Raw genomic sequence first — 13,568 nt, 5'->3', positions numbered from 1 at the left:
GGACACTTTTCTTGAAGTTCGCCCAATCTGCCACTTTGTCGGGAGCCAAGGCATCAAGAGTGCGGTGGAAGGAGGCACTGAAGTCTGTGGCGGTGTTGGGGCCGTTAAGTCTGGAGGAGTTGGGGCGAAGCGGAGTCTTGTGCTGGCACCATCGTCTGCTGGTGGCCCAGCTTAAGGTAAAAGCTCCGAGCCAACTGCTCCCACCAGCCTATTGAAATCTGCAATCTGGACTCCGCTTGTTGGACCGACTTCTCTGCACTCCACTTTCTCCCGGTCTTCACCTCCACACCAGCAAACCTTTGGGTCCCTAGAGTCTCTATACTGCAGCACAGCTATGGTCTTAGTCACCTTGAATTCCTCCCCAGAGATTTCAGTGGCAGCTGTAGTTTGTTGTTGTCGCCATAGAGTACAATACTGCTGAGGCTCTTGGGGAGTCCCAGCCATCTTCTGAGACGGCTTCTCACTTTTCGCTCCGAAGTCTCCACTGCTGACAGAGGCACTTCATAGACCAGGAGAGGCCAGAGAATTCTCGGGAGAATCCCATGTTGGTACAGCCAGGCCTTAAATTTGCCTGGCAGCCCTGATCGCTCAACTGCTTTCAGGCAACCATCCAGCTCAGCGCAAGATATTTTAATGGATGTCATATCCTTTACTGTGCTATCAAACATCTCACCTAAGCTCTTAACTGGCTTCTCAGTGATGGACGGAATTGTTATTTCAGCAATATTAAAGCGGAACTTGCGGAAACAAGCGGAACACTCTCCCTCTTCTGAGCACCATTGACCTTGACTTAGAAGGTTTAAAGTCAAGTCAAGTCAAGTCAAATTTCTTTATATAACACATTTACAAACGGCATAGCCAAAGTGCTTCACACAAGTGCAGAAATAAAAGCAATCATAAAGGGTGAAAAGACAAAAAATGAATACACAATCATTAAAACACATCTCAAACTCGAACACAAGTAAGACCCAGCTGAAGGCCAAAGCAAAAAGGTGGGTCTTCAGCAGCGATTTAAAAATTCCCACGGACTCGGCTGCTCGAATGTGGGGGGGAAGGGAGTTCCACAGCCTAGGGGTAGCCACAGAAAAGGCTCTGTCCCCCCTGGTTTTTAACCTGGTCCTGGGAATGGAGAGAAGGCGTTTGTCAGCCGACCATAACGCTCTGGAAGAATTGAAGGAGTGGAGCAGATCGGCCAGGTACGGTGGAGCAAGATGGTGAAGTGATTTGAAAACTGTTAAAGGGGCTGTATCATGCAAAATTTCACTTTTAGTATGTTTTAACCTTGTTATATAGCTATGTACTCACCAAAAACACCCCCAAAGCGTTTTTTTTCCTTTGTCCCTGAGTGTTTGAGCTTTCCTCATGTTTCAGCTGCTCAGAGAGGCAGCCCCTCCCACACCGTGAAAACGCTCTGTTTCCCATGTTCACATCACACGGTGAAGATGGCTCCCCTGAGCCCCGCACCCGCAGGCTCTCGGCAATCAGCGTTGCTGCTTTTTGTATCTCCGATTACGGAGATAAACTTTAACCATCGTCTGAAAGCAACAATCAAGCAGGAGCGAGAGTCTGAAGGGTCTGCGCTTGTTGAGTTACTAACAGGAAAAGACGTTTTTGCGTGTAGAGAAGCTAGAGCTAAAGAGCTAAAGCTAGCCAGCGTATTTGTTTTGAAGCTCCGATTGGTTGAAGTACGCTGTCAGTCAAAGTCCACAGCGGGAGAGGTGGCATTTTCAGTGAAATAGAGCGTTTTCTCTTCCGGGTTTCAGAATTAACCCCAGAAAATCTTTTATTTCACACAAAATGACTTTTCCTTAGCGCCACAAATTTAATATTACCATGTAATTGCAATTTCTAGGGTTTGGACTAGCTAAAAAAGCATGATACAGCCCCTTTAAAAGGATTTGAAATCAATGTGGTAGCGGATGGGGAACCAGTGAAGGGAAGCGAGAACCGGGGTGATATGAGTGTTTTTTGGTGGAGGTGAGGAGTCGAGCGGCAGAGTTCTGGACGAGCTGCAGTCGGTGAAGTTGGGTTTTATCAATACCGGTGTAAAGACTATTGCAATAATCCAAGTGAGAGGTGACAAAGGCGTGCTCTAACCCTGCCTGGGGAAGGTAAGCTTTAATTTTGGTCAAGGTCCTCAGGTTGAAAAAACTTCTTTTGACGACTGCGCTGATCTGCTGCTCGAACTTAAAGGAACTGTCAAGGATCACACCCAGATTCCTGACAGCTGGCTTGGACTTTATGGTAAGAGGACCTAGGGCGTTGGAGTAAAGTGCTGGGGCGGTTTTGCCGAATACAATAACCTCTGTCTTATCCTCGTTGAGGTTGAGGAAGTTGGTTGTCATCCATGCCTTGATGTCTGACAAGCAGTCAAGCAGAAGCTGGAGAGCAGCAGGGTCATCAGCCTTGAAGGGGAGGTACAGCTGGACGTCGTCTGCATAGCAGTGGAAGGAGATTTATTTATTTATAATATCTCCTAACGACATTATGTACAAAATAAACAAAATGGGGCCTAAGCTGGAGCCTTGTGGCACACCACAGGAAAGGGGGGCGGCAGAAGAGGTGAAGTCTCCCAGCTGTACAGAAAAGCTCCTGTCAGTCAGGTAGGAATGGAAAAAATCCAGAACTGTATGTTTGATGCCTAGGTGTTCAAGGCAAGACAGTAAGACCCTGTGGTCCATTGTATCGAAGGCGGAAGTGAGATCTAGGAGCACCAGGACCACAGGGCTACCTGAGTCTGCAGCTAGGAGCAGGTCATTAAGGACTCTGAGGAGAGCAGCTTGCGCACCCATTCCACGAGGTTCTGAGACCTTGTAAGATCCACCTACAGCCTGGGACTGACTCTGTGGTCACCGTAAGACCATCCATATACACTCGAATGGGAGGTTGCCGTTGAGCTGACTTAGACTTGGGGCCCCTGCACTTGGGTTCAGCAGATTTCACCTGCATATTCATGGGCAGAGAGAACAATACGGCAGAAATGGAGCATCCTGTTATGATGCCAAGTTCCACCTTGTGCCAGCTGGATAATCACTCCTGCTGAGACTCTTATTCTGAAGTTTTTGTAATAATCAGAAACAAGGTCTCGCACTCGGCATTATGTGAATATGTGATAATTTTCTATTTATATGGTTTGTGACAAAAATGAGAAGATTTGAATCAATTTAATGTCCAGTTATGTTGACCTACACACAGGCTGACAAACAATCCCCTGGATCACGACCAGAGTACCACATTTCATTTTTTATATTTTTGTAGCAATACCATTTATTTTTTTTTTTTATGATTTGTAATTAAATAAAACATGTAGCATGAAAATTTTGCATGAGTAGATGTGAACTTTGATGAAATAGAATTAAAATGTTGATATGACTCCAATGTGTGTTGTTATTCAGTGTAGGGCTGTCACGGTAAACCGGTATTGACGATAATCGTGGTATTAAAAAAATGAAATTTCAATATCGTGTTCAAAATGCGCACATGATAATATCGTAAAGAGGATCTAGTCCCGCTTGAAACGTGTTGAAGTGTATTTTCAAAATCCACTCCTGTTCTTCCGCCCTGCTTCGTCTCCCTCCTGCAGCCCCCCAGCCTCTCCCCCTCCCCCTCCCCTCACATATAAACACAGCAGAAGCAGCGGTAGCGGCATGGCTCCTAGCTAGCGTGGCTCCCAGTTAACGAGCGTCCCGAGTGAACTAAACATGTCGGCGGTGGCCGACAACGACAGCGAGACGCTCCATCCTAACCCGAAAAAAGTGTGTTTAGCAACACTGACTGCACGTTGATGCAAGCTGGGTAGTAGTGGGGCCCCATTAGGTAGGTTCCAGACGTGTCATTGTAATGTGTCCGGGGGGTTTCAAGTTGTGTCGCTGATATCCGCCGTCTTCTCCGCCGGCCCCCTTCTAGCAACTAACCAGGGAGTACTCGGAAAAGGGCCCCATGCGGGGGATTTTTGACACGTTGTCGTTGCAGCGTCGAGTGTAGCGCCTTAAATTTGTCATTGAAATTGACTGATGTCAGCCGTTCCTCGGGACCCCCTTCAGCTCGGGGCCCTAGCCAGTAGCGGTGCCTCTGGCTGGAGAGAAGCAGCTGCTGCGCTCATTCCGCCTCGGAGTTAAACAAACAAAAATCCTCTTCCTCTCGGAGACGCCGGAGGCGGTGCGAGAGGAAACAGAATCGCGGTCGTCGGAGCGGACTCTCTGGAACGACTGAGACACGTGTTTCTTTAATTTCCTGGTGATTTTGCTTTGTGGAGATTATGTTTTATTGTGCACCCTGATTTTGTTGTTTTTATTCATATGCAGATGGGAGGGCTTTGGAGACAAAGCAGCAGTGCCTTCTGGTGAATCTGCACAGCGTTTGGTGAGGTGTTTGCTCCAGGTTTGACTTAGTAGTGCTGTTGCACCATAAGATTGACTTATAGTTTGGTGAACCTGTGATAACCATGGAGGAAGAGAAACAGGTACTTAGAGAACTGATTGTACAGTTAAAAGCAGACAATGAGCAGTTAAGACAGGGACAATCTGGCCTAGGCGTAAATCTGTCTACCTCTTCAACAACCCCCCATTGCCCCTTCCATACAGAGTGATCTTTGTGCCCAGAGCTAGAAAGTGTTGCATCTTTCAGGGAAGAGCAGGCATAGGGTTGAGTGACTGGATGGAGGCGGTGCAGGAGAGCTCGGTACTTATCCCAGGCGGACCAGGCACTTTCCTGTTTGACCATCTAGAGTGAGAGGCCAGGGATGAGATTGAGTATTGTTGAATAATTTTATAATATTCTTTACATCACGCTTATTATATTATGTTATTTACTATTGTTCATGTAATGCATGTCTCTGTTAGCTATAGTGTGCTAGTGTACGCAGGTGTGGAAAAGACATGTATCCTTTTTCTGTTCGCCAGCCTGCCATTTTTCATTTTTACGGCAGCCTCTTGGCAGCTGGACAGTTTTGTTTTTAAAAGCTAAGACTACAGGTCAATTGTCTCTCTGTCTCCCTCTTGCGCAAATGAGGCTCACTGGACAAGAAATGTAACACTATGAGTTGTTGCACAACACCTGGCATTTGGGAAGACTTGATGGAGACTTGATGGAGGCAGATAGGGCCTCCCAAGGGGTCACGGACATTGACCTTTGTAGGGAGGGGGGAAAAGAGTCAATTGAGAAGCAACGAATGGTTCTGAACAATTGTGTCTTGACGAAGAATCAATTGAGAAGCAACAAACTCCCAAAAAATTGTATAAATAGATGGAGCGGAGAGCGATCGGGGCGTCAGTTCTGTTGGTTGGCCTGGGTGCCGGAGGTTTTTGGGAATAAAGTCCTCCTTTTGCATTCTGACTCTGACTCTGCCTGATTTTTCCTAGGAGAACTACGATTGAAGACTTCAAGAACCAAGAATGGATATACTTGAGGAATTTACGTTTTTTCTGGAATATATGTTTGTGGGGGTTTTTTTGCACCGTGACTGGCCTAGGATACTTTTTAAATAAAAATCCACGACAGTATCACTCCGTAGTGGAGAGAGGGGACCCTGCTAGAATATTTGCCATCTTGCAGGAGCTGTATGCGTGCTTGGACTCTTATGTCGCACTACAGGAGGCCGCCTTCTCCAGTAGGCAGCGAGAGGGAGAGACTCTTCACGAGTTCTCCTTTGCTTTGGTGGGCCTTATGGAGAAGGTAAAACAAGGTGCAATGCTGAGGCACTGTTGAGAGACCAGTTTGTTGAGAACCTGTTGAATAGTTCCCTGCACCTTGAGTTGAAGCAGTTGATGTGCCGGCAGCCGGGTTACACCTTGCTTGAAGTTAGAGCAGAGGCGATCCGTTGGGAGCCTGGTGGTGATCGCAGTCAGTCAGTCCCCTCAGTGTACAGTGTCCAGTATGGTGTTCACGGTGGCCCTTTGGCTACTGCCCCAACCTCATCAGTGTCTGAGATGAGTGAATTGAGGGAGATCTTAAAGACTCAGCAGGAGCAACTTGATCAGCTCATGGGTAGCATTGCTCAGCAGCAGAACTCCCAGTTACTCCACCATCCACCTCGTACTGGTCCTGTAATAACTAGGCCAGGGATCAGGGACTAGATTTGGCAGCGGGCCACTTTTTTTGGGGCACCTCGCGGGCCGAGGGGTCTCCGGCTTGCGCGCGCGTCCATCCGTGAACTGGAGAGCGGGGGGGGGGGGGGGGGGGGGGGGGGGGGTGCATGCACCTGCAGACTGGGGGGGCAACCGTTTAACGTGACTGCATTCGCGTGACAAATGACACCCGCCGCGCTAGACGCATGAGTTTTATTACTGGTGTGTGAATTCATTTGCGGGACGTGTCACGCTGGTACACATATGCGACACAAAACATCCTGCAGAAACATCACAGCCCTCCTCATCACCGTCTCCTGCACAGCAGCAGTGGGCAGGATTCTTCTGATGTTTTTCCCACAGTCCTGTGTGCACCCGACTGTGTGTGTGTGTGTGTGTGTGTGTGTGTGTGTGTGTGTGTGTGTGTGTGTGTGTGTGTGTGTGTGTGTGTGTGTGTGTGTGTGTGTGTGTGTGTGTGTGTGTGTGTGTGTGTGTGTGTGTGCGCGCGCGCGCGCGCGCACATACTGATCAATGGTGCGGTTTTTGTTCTTTTTTGTTTTTATCACTGTTTTTACTGTTCAGCACTTTGCGTTGTTTTCATGAATATGAGAAGTGCTTTTACAAATAAAGATTGAGATGGAATGGCTCTGCCTGCCACCATCGCTGCTGGATGCATACTGCCCCTACGGAGGCGGTCTGAGCTCGGTGAGTTCCACCGTCTTCCACACAGCTGATTGCAATGAGGCTCGTTATCTGGCTTTCTGCTGGACTTGGCCATGAATCTTAATTCGATTCAGGTGTGTTGAAGCAGGGAGACATGGGCTGTGTTCGAAACCGCATACTTACGCACTACTCATACTAACTTATTGAGTATGCAGTGTGTTTACACTGGCAGTATGCGATTTTGAGTATGCGAGAAGTTCCCGGATGCATACTGCATTCGCCAGAAATGTTGAGTATACATCGTGTGTTCACTACTCATACTGAAATTGCCCAAGATGCAACGCGACGAACATTTGAATAAACTTTGTTTAGTTCACAATGACTGTTTCTTCATGATGTACATTTAGCAAGCTGAGTATGGTTCTAGATTTAATCTTCCCTCCATTGTTTGTGCTCGTAGGTATGTTATGTTACGAGATTTTTGATTGGATTGACAATGATTAAAAATAGTAAAAACAAAAAAACAAAAAAAAACCCTTACATCTGAGAACAAGTCCATGCTGAAAGCAACCATGATGTACCGAAGACAGCGAGCCGATCTTTGTTGAAGAGCCGAAAAAACTCTCCGTCGGTAAAGCATCATAATTGGCATAATAAGTGGTCCGTTAACGGGACACCGGTCCAAACGGCGACGTTAAGCGAGATATATTTCTGAAAGATTGCCTTCTTGTTTTCAAAGTAAAAGCACAGATTTATCACTGAGGTTGTTTTGCATGAGAAAGGGAAAGGGGTGGTTTATTTTGGTGAAAATAACCGGAAGTGCGTTGCTCACTGCGGCTGGCTTGAATTTCGCCGAATTTGTCCGAACAAAATCCTAAACGGCTGGTATTCGGACAAATAAACGACACACTCGGGCTCTAAACCACCACTTTGTCGCCTAATTTAAAAAAAAATCTTGATGAAGTTATACATTTGACGAGTTTAGAGCTAAAGTGAAATCAGCTTTAGCAGATCGATTTCTGCTCATGGAAGAAGTGCAATGCATTGTGGGTTATTATGTAGTATGCTGTAGTGTAAACGCTTCGCATACTGTTTGATGGACTGAGTAAGCAGGATGCAGGATGGATAGTATGAGTATGTAAGGATGTAGTAGACAGTATGCGGTTTCGAACACAGCCATGGAAAACATGCAGGTCTGCGGCCCTCCAGGAACCAGGATTCCCCACCCCTGCATTAAACCTTCACATCACCCATAAACTAAAGTATAATATTATACAGACCCTCCAGAAAAACGCGATTATGCAATTGCATGAATTCACGCATAAATCACCCTTTTGCCGCTGATTATGCGGGGGTCACATATTTTCCAAAAGGGCACATAATCCCCGCAATAATCTCACATTTACCATGAAAAAAATGAGAAATGGTCTTGCTTGTAGTGCTGTGACGTTCAAGGAACGAGTCTTTCGTTTGAACGGCTCTTATAAGTGAATGATGAGAGCCGGTTCACAACTGTCTGAGAGCCGTACCTTTGCGCAAATTGTCCACGCTTCCTTCACGTGTCTCCTGAGTGTCTCCTGAGTCCAGCTGTCTCTGCTGCCCTCATGTGAACGACCGAGTTTCAGTTTTCCGCAGCACGCTCCAGTCACATGAACGCAGCAGCTAACTAGCGGAGGAGAAGTGTCCAGAAACCGGAGAGGAGACGGTGTTTTTGAATAACTGGTTTCCCTATTAACTGGCGACTGAGTTTCCTTCACGTCCCTTGTTGCTGATAGATGTTAAAAACCAGACAAAAAGCCGTGTCCGACCTTTAATGAGTCTGATTTCAACATCTGCTGCTACTAGCAGCAGCAGCAGGAAGTACTAAAGGAAGTCGGTCACCAGTTCGCAAGGAAACCAGTTCATTTGAAACTCCGTGTTGACCGCTTTATCACAGGTTTTAGTAATGGAACACACACACACACACACACACACACACACAAACACACACACACACACACACACACACACACACACACACACTGTTCCATTGGTGAGCATTGGTGAGTAACAATTTCAGATAAATAACGAACTAATATAAAAATGAATGTCACGGAGGTGTGTGTGTGTGTGTGTGTGTGTGTGTGTGTGTGTGTGTGTGTGTGTGTGTGTGTAACCTACATATCTGGTATCTTTTTGCATATTTCACAACTATTAGCGTACTTCACAACTGTCCGCAATTTTACAGCATAAAATGGCATAAAACCCTGCATATTTATTTGCATAATCAAGCATTTTAGCTCGCATCATCTGGGATTTAAGTATGCATAATCAAGAATTTTTGCTTGTGGTTTTCTGGAAGGCCTAATTATACTATAATTATGTAAGCATAATGATGTACCTGTGATAATACAATTCATGTAAGCTCTAACTCGGACTTTAAAGAAAAAAAAACACATTTGCCCACCTCAAAGTAAAGTCCCTGTATACATTATTGATTACAAAGCAACAGGAATTCTTCAAAAAGATCTTGGAGTCATTACATTTCCAAAAGAGGTGTTGAGTTGTTTCAGGGTGATTTCCGCAGAAAGAACAGTTCACATCAATGCCCCTTTTATATTTTGTCATGAGGTGGTTAGCAGGATGCTTCATGTAATGTTGGATCGATCACGAAGGGCTACTAGGCTGAGGCGCTATGATATTGCCATGTATTTCTGGCGGTTGTCAATGAAGCGCCACCTAACGACTTGGCATGTTATTGCAACGTTTCAGCCGTTTTGAAAACAGTCATGTGGACGGTCATAAATATTAAATCAACTCATCATCTTTACGGGCAAATGTTTTTGGAACTGTGAGCGTTTTGGCTTCGTGTGGATGGGCCCTGAGTATTGTGTGCAGACATGATTTGGTGTTCACACACAAACCTCACTGGGTCAGCTCCGTGAGGACGACATGCTGCTGGACGGGACCGGTAAGCTAATGGCTGGCGAAGGTGAGCTGCTGGCTGCAGACGGTGAGCTGCTTGGTGGGAAAAAGGACGTGGATGGGACCGGTGAGCAGCCCGGTGGGAAAAGGGCTGTCGATGGGACCAGTGAGCTGCTCAGCGGGAAAATGGCTGTCGGGACTGGTGAGCTGCATAGGAGCGGTCCTTGTTCATCGCCGGGAGCAAACAACTCGATAAACACGTAATCTCCTGCATCATTTAGCTTTCAAAATATCCATTGTAGCTTTACAGCAACACTCTGAATATAATTACCAGGATAGCGGTCTGGAGTCTGCACGCCGTTTTTGTCCACTATGGACTCAAGCAACGTTGTTGCTGTGCCGGAGTTGAGGGCGCCCGTCGCAAGGTTGGCCGCCCGATCGCCAAGGACGGAGTGCAGCAGGTCAAAGTGGGGATTCCTCCGAGGATGACCGCTGCCGTTGTGTCCCAGCTCCTGTTGCTGGTCCCTGTAGTCCTTTATCAGCTTCTTGAGTTTGTTGAGGAGCTTAGCGATGGTCCTGGTGTAGCCTGCTGGAGCTGCAGGAAGATGGGCTTGGTGCTTGTTGCCCCATCCAAGTTCTCCTGGTCTTCAGCTGATGACCACAGTGCCAAAAAGCACTGCGTCTCCTCCTCGGTTCACTGCTTATTCTTGGTTTCCATTTTCCCAAAATAAAAGATGATATTAACAGCGATGGTGATGCTTGTGGCACTAGCGTTGACAATATAAAGGCGGCTTCTTCAATGTGTTCGTTGATCGCATGTCACGATAACCCCACCCCCAGGGCCTGACATAGCCGATACGTGGCCGGGGCTCTGATCTGGGGCTGATCTGGCCCAGCACAGAAGTGGTGCCCCAAAAGCCCCGCGTTTTGGGAGCTGGAGTCGGGGCCGTGGTTGGTGCGAATACAAAAACCGGTTCAAAGTTGGGGGCCAGCCTCGATTTGGCCCAGGAACCAGTTTGGTCAAAAAGGGACTTGAGAGGCAGAGTCCTAGTTTTAAATAACTCGGTTGCATCCTGGCTGTGGCATCGGCTCACCAGTGCAGACCCTCCTCCAGGTCTCCTGGCTGAAATTTAAAAAAAAAAAAAAAAAAGGTTGATATTTTCTGGGATGGTGTGCACTGGGTGCCACAGGGGGTGCTCTTATTAGAGAGAGAGGAGGGGGCTCCAGGGCCCGGTCCACTTGGCCTACCAGACCGCCAGTTTTAAGACCCCCGGCAGGACCGGAATGCTGATCCAGTCTGGGACCCTCACCGTGGGTCAGCTGGTGGATGCTGTGGGGCTGGACCTGAACGACGCCCAGGCCCTGGGATCTTTGCTGGGGATGCAATACATCCAGGTGTCCCAGGGGCTCCTGGAGAAGTGGAGGAGAGCACTGACGCCCAGGTACAGCTGAGGAGATCTCTGCCCAGACGCTGAGGACCCCTTCCCTGAGGTCCTGCTGAGCCTGGAGCTGGGAGAACTGCCTGGCCTCCTCCTGAAAATCACACATCCTGAGAAACTGTCTTTGCACAAGGCAGACAAGAAGATTTTATACAGGAACTGTGTGAAGAGCATCCACAAGGGTGGACTGAGCAACAGGCCCCCCACTGTGTGGTCACAGAGACTGGGTGGGACAGGGTGGACCTGGACCCGGCCAACAGTGGAAGATTTTATACAAGCCCCCCTGTACAGCCCATTCCCAATAGGGCTGATACACTTTGAGTTCCTTTCAGGGTGGAGAGGGACAATGGTTTTGGACGCGTGTCCACGGCGAATCATTCAATAAATTCCACACTCTTTCGATGTCTTTGAGTGCAGCAACCCATTTATTTTCCTGTGCATGAAACCACTTTACATCAAGCTAGAGCCAAAAAGCTCACCACACAGTTCTATCTGCCCAGCACCATCCAACACGCCACATGAACACCGTAAAAAAAGACTGTTTGCTGTCCCTCTCTGCACACCTGCCCCTAATCACCTGTGTGCTCCTATATCTTCACCATCCTGCTCCCCCTGGTGGTTAAACTATAGAAATGATAAATGGCTCCTCCACCCCCCCCCCCCCCCCACACACACCCCCACCCCCCCTTGAGAAAGCGGACTGGAGACTTTTACGGTGTCATCACCTCTAATGCTTGTATCTCTGTCCTCAATCCTGCTGTTTTAAGTACATGCCCCTTCTGTCAACACAGAGAGACTATCTATCACATTTTTACTGAGTGCAAGAGGCTCACAGGCTTCTTCACTCTTTTAACAGTTTTTAGTCTTTTTAGTGTTCCTTTTACTGAGAGAGATTTTATCATGGGAGCTGGCTACCAGCAAAAAGAATAAAATAAGTGGCAGCTCCTAAATTTTATCTCTGGGGAAGCAAAGATGGCAATTTACTGTATGTCAGCAGGAGGAACAAGGTGGAGGGCAGAGAAGGACAGGACATCAGAGAAGTGTGGTAGGTCAATGTTAAGTCCAGACTCTGGCTCGAGTACCTTTTTTTTTTTTTTTTTTTTTTTTTTTTTTTTTAACAAAACATGATTTAAATGCTTTTTAAAAGGTCTGGTGTTTTAAGAACATTCTGTGCTGTATGGAAAACAACATCTGAAAAGATGAATGTTTTTTTTAAAAGTCTGACATTCTCTAACACTGAAAATTGTGTGAATAAAAGTGTATTTTAAGTCTCTCTCTCTCTCTCTCTCTCTCTCTCTCTCTCTCTCTCTCTCTCTCTCTCTCTCTCCCTCCCTCCCTCCCTCTCTGAGAGAGAGAAAACCAAGCTGGACACGGATCTTTCTCACATGAGATGTTTGTTCACAAGACACAAGAGAAATTTTTCAAAATTTCATCAGGTCGGAAAATATCTTTGCCTAAAGAGTCTCTCGCAAGCTGCACTGGCGGGGACTCCTGTGTTGTACATAAACCCAGCCATACGCCCTATGATAGCTGGCGTAGCCAACATGCTATAGCTTGTTCACAACTAGCTAACCTCAGGTCCGCTGAAGGCTTCAAACTTGTGTCCACTTGCTTCAGACAACTTCACTGGTGAAAGATGGGTCTGCTGTGGCTTCTCTTTCTGGCTCACAGTGTTCTGAGAACTGGTACAAACTAGATTTCTGGCGGGTTTTTGCATGGTGTCACAGTTTTGACACATTTAAGTCATATGAACTCAATGTCTTTGAGTTGAATCAGAATCAAGGTTTATGTGTTATTTACATCTGTGCCATACAGCATCTTCCTCATTTGTGTATTTGTTTTGACAAACTGTAACTGGTGAAGCCTATAAAACAATGTTTTTACCATACCATACTAAGGCTTTCATTTGATTTGGTAAAAAATAAAGGATCGTTCCTTGTTCACGAACTATCCTTTGTTGGGCTTACTTTATTTATCTAAGGCAATCGGTTTCCTAGATTCCACTAATTAAATAGTACTGTTCGTGTAAGTGAGAAAGACTTGGTGTAGCTGAGTCGCTTTGACTTGATATTTCTAAGTTAAAAGAAATGTCTTAATTCAAATTAAAATAAAAAGAATTAAGCACATACAACAAGGTTCTGAGTACACAGAACAAGTGAATTTAAATTTTATAGTAATCTAAGACTATTAATCATATCTATTTACCTTTGTTGAGGCAATCGGTTTCCACGATGTTTTTTAGTAATGCCAACTTGTTAGAGTTTATAACTCAGCTCACGACACTTTCCAAGTAGCTTGCCCAACACTGCTTTTCAGTAATTCTGTTGTAATTTTTGAAAGTCATGAAAATCAAAAATCGAGTTGAGATATTTTTTTCTAATTATCACATATACGCATACTTCATATATCAGCAGTTTTTTAGAGTGAAAAGTTACATTGCAACTCAGTCATGTCAACTAGAAAAGAAACAGCAAAAACCCGCTGGATTCACGTCAAC

This window comes from Salarias fasciatus, chromosome 20 (genome assembly GCF_902148845.1).
Source record: "Salarias fasciatus chromosome 20, fSalaFa1.1, whole genome shotgun sequence".
NCBI lineage: Eukaryota > Metazoa > Chordata > Actinopteri > Blenniiformes > Blenniidae > Salarias > Salarias fasciatus.
This window is presented reverse-complemented; position numbering follows the sequence as displayed.